Below are 2,500 nucleotides of genomic sequence, written 5' to 3' on the forward strand. Positions count from 1 at the left end.
TTCTCGCCTGCCACGCGGGAGGCCCGGGTTCGATTCCCGGCCAATGCAATGTAGAGCTTTTGCTGAAATGCCAGTGATTTTGGTGTCCTAGTTTCTCACGCTGGCTACGCATTGGTTTCATACAATGAACTCCCCGAGTAGGTGAAATGTTCTGCATCCGTAAAGCATTGGTGGTTCAGTGGCAGAATTCTCGCCAGGTAAGGGGGGGGGGGGAGCGGTTTTGATTCTAGCTAGCCGGGCTTGGTTAATGGAGTGACGAGACCTTGATGAGGCCATCGTGGCCTTGCAGTGCAACCTATGAAACCCAGGCCAGCTAGTTCAGTGGGCAGAGCATTGGTTTCACACAATGAACTATCCGAGGAGGTGGATGGTTCCGCATTCGTAAAGCATTGGTGGTTCAGTGGTAGAATTCTCGCCTGCCACGCGGGAGGCCCGGTTTCGATTCCCGGCCAATGCAATGTAGAGCTTTTGCTGACATGCCAGTGATTTTGGTGTCCTAGTTTCTCACGCTGGCTATTGGTGGTGCAGCTATATAGTGTTCCACATACCATGATACAGCAAAATGCAAAACTCCCGCCCAACGTGGGGCTCGAACCCACGACCCTGAGATTAAGAGTCTCATGCTCTACCGACTGAGCTAGCCGGGCTTGGTTAATGGAGCGACGAGACCTTGATGAGGCCATCGTTGCCTTGCCCTGCAACCTATGAAACCCAGGCCAGCTAGTTCAGTGGGCAGAGCATTGGTTTCACACAATGAACTACCCGAGTAGGTGGAAGGTTCCGCATGCGTAAAGCATTGGTGGTTCAGTGGTAGAATTCTCGCCTGCCACGCGGGAGGCCCGGGTTCGATTCCCGGCCAATGCAATGTAGAGCTTTTGCTGAAATGCCAGTGATTTTGGTGTCCTAGTTTCTCACGCTGGCTATTGGTGGTGCAGCTACGCATTGGTTTCATACAATGAACTCCCCGAGTAGGTGAAATGTTCTGCATCCGTAAAGCATTGGTGGTTCAGTGGCAGAATTCTCGTCTGCCACGCGGGAGGCCCGGTTTTGATTCCCGGCCAATGCAATGTAGAGCTTTTGCTGACATGCCAGTGATTTTGGTGTCCTAGTTTCTCATGCTGGCTATTGGTGGTGCAGCTATATAGTGTTCCACATGCCATGATACAGCAAAATGCAAAACTGCTCTACCGACTGAGCTAGCCGGGCTTGGTTAATGGAGCGACGAGACCTTGATGAGGCCATCGTTGCCTTGCCCTCCAACCTATGAAACCCAGGCCAGCTAGTTCAATGGGCAGAGCATTGGTTTCACACAATGAACTACCCGAGTAGGTGGAAGGTTCCGCATGCGTAAAGCATTGGTGGTTCAGTGGTAGAATTCTCGCCTGCCACGCGGGAGGCCCGGGTTCGATTCCCGGCCAATGCAATGTAGAGCTTTTGCTGAAATGCCAGTGATTTTGGTGTCCTAGTTTCTCACGCTGGCTACGCATTGGTTTCATACAATGAACTCCCCGAGTAGGTGAAATGTTCTGCATCCGTAAAGCATTGGTGGTTCAGTGGCAGAATTCTCGCCAGGTAAGGGGGGGGGGGGAGCGGTTTTGATTCTAGCTAGCCGGGCTTGGTTAATGGAGTGACGAGACCTTGATGAGGCCATCGTGGCCTTGCAGTGCAACCTATGAAACCCAGGCCAGCTAGTTCAGTGGGCAGAGCATTGGTTTCACACAATGAACTATCCGAGGAGGTGGAAGGTTCCGCATTCGTAAAGCATTGGTGGTTCAGTGGTAGAATTCTCGCCTGCCAAGCGGGAGGCCCGGTTTCGATTCCCGGCCAATGCAATGTAGAGCTTTTGCTGACATGCCAGTGATTTTGGTGTCCTAGTTTCTCACGCTGGCTATTGGTGGTGCAGCTATATAGTGTTCCACATACCATGATACAGCAAAATGCAAAACTCCCGCCCAACGTGGGGCTCGAACCCACGACCCTGAGATTAAGAGTCTCATGCTCTACCGACTGAGCTAGCCGGGCTTGGTTAATGGAGCGACGAGACCTTGATGAGGCCATCGTTGCCTTGCCCTGCAACCTATGAAACCCAGGCCAGCTAGTTCAGTGGGCAGAGCATTGGTTTCACACAAAGAACTACCCGAGTAGGTGGAAGGTTCCGCATGCGTAAAGCATTGGTGGTTCAGTGGTAGAATTCTCGCCTGCCACGCGGGAGGCCCGGGTTCGATTCCCGGCCAATGCAATGTAGAGCTTTTGCTGAAATGCCAGTGATTTTGGTGTCCTAGTTTCTCACGCTGGCTATTGGTGGTGCAGCTACGCATTGGTTTCATACAATGAACTCCCCGAGTAGGTGAAATGTTCTGCATCCGTAAAGCATTGGTGGTTCAGTGGCAGAATTCTCGCCTGCCACGCGGGAGGCCCGGTTTTGATTCTAGCTAGCCGGGCTTGGTTAATGGAGCGACGAGACCTTGATGAGGCCATCGTGGCCTTGCCCTGCAACCTA

The 2,500-nt window shown here is 52.5% G+C and overlaps 6 non-coding genes across 6 annotated transcripts in view; 4 read left to right on the forward strand and 2 right to left on the reverse strand.

The window, feature by feature from the left end:
- TRNAG-GCC (transfer RNA glycine (anticodon GCC)) overlaps window positions 1-48 on the forward strand; it is a 71-nt gene extending 23 nt beyond the window's left edge. Inside the window, exon 1 of the tRNA in view lies at window positions 1-48. This exon is cut by the window's left edge and continues 23 nt beyond it. This is a non-coding gene — a tRNA (tRNA-Gly).
- A 526-nt stretch (window positions 49-574) lies between these two features.
- Window positions 575-647, reverse strand: TRNAK-CUU (transfer RNA lysine (anticodon CUU)). Its single transcript has one exon. It is a non-coding gene; the product is annotated as a tRNA-Lys (tRNA).
- Window positions 648-793: 146 nt separating this feature from the next.
- Window positions 794-864, forward strand: TRNAG-GCC (transfer RNA glycine (anticodon GCC)). Its single transcript has one exon. It is a non-coding gene; the product is annotated as a tRNA-Gly (tRNA).
- A 488-nt stretch (window positions 865-1,352) lies between these two features.
- TRNAG-GCC (transfer RNA glycine (anticodon GCC)) lies at window positions 1,353-1,423 on the forward strand. Its single transcript has one exon. It is a non-coding gene; the product is annotated as a tRNA-Gly (tRNA).
- A 526-nt stretch (window positions 1,424-1,949) lies between these two features.
- Window positions 1,950-2,022, reverse strand: TRNAK-CUU (transfer RNA lysine (anticodon CUU)). Its single transcript has one exon. It is a non-coding gene; the product is annotated as a tRNA-Lys (tRNA).
- A 146-nt stretch (window positions 2,023-2,168) lies between these two features.
- On the forward strand, window positions 2,169-2,239 carry TRNAG-GCC (transfer RNA glycine (anticodon GCC)). The gene has a single exon. It is a non-coding gene; the product is annotated as a tRNA-Gly (tRNA).
- The last annotated feature ends 261 nt before the right edge of the window (window positions 2,240-2,500 follow it).

The sequence above is a fragment of the Taudactylus pleione genome, unplaced genomic scaffold, assembly GCF_031769625.1.
Source record: "Taudactylus pleione unplaced genomic scaffold, aTauple2 ptg000279l, whole genome shotgun sequence".
Lineage (NCBI taxonomy): Eukaryota > Metazoa > Chordata > Amphibia > Anura > Myobatrachidae > Taudactylus > Taudactylus pleione.